Raw genomic sequence first — 310 nt, forward strand, 5'->3', positions numbered from 1 at the left:
CTTCGGATTTTAGAAAGCATGCTTCGGTTTGACAATGACGCGCGATTGTGTTCTTTTATCAACTTACAAAACTTTTCGTTACAGTAAAATTATGTAAAGAATAACCACAGTACAAATAAATAATAAAAATAAACCTTACTTTAATAATATTACGCTTCTTTTCTTTTTCTAATTTTAATACAAGACTTTTGACATTATAAATATAAAACAAAATCAGCGTTTTCGAATTTTTCATCGTTAATTTAAATTGAGAGCACCTTACCACTACTTGTATTCTACCTTACACCACTTATTTTATTTGGAAGTATTT

This window comes from Choristoneura fumiferana, chromosome 14 (assembly GCF_025370935.1).
Source record: "Choristoneura fumiferana chromosome 14, NRCan_CFum_1, whole genome shotgun sequence".
NCBI classification, from domain to species: domain Eukaryota; kingdom Metazoa; phylum Arthropoda; class Insecta; order Lepidoptera; family Tortricidae; genus Choristoneura; species Choristoneura fumiferana.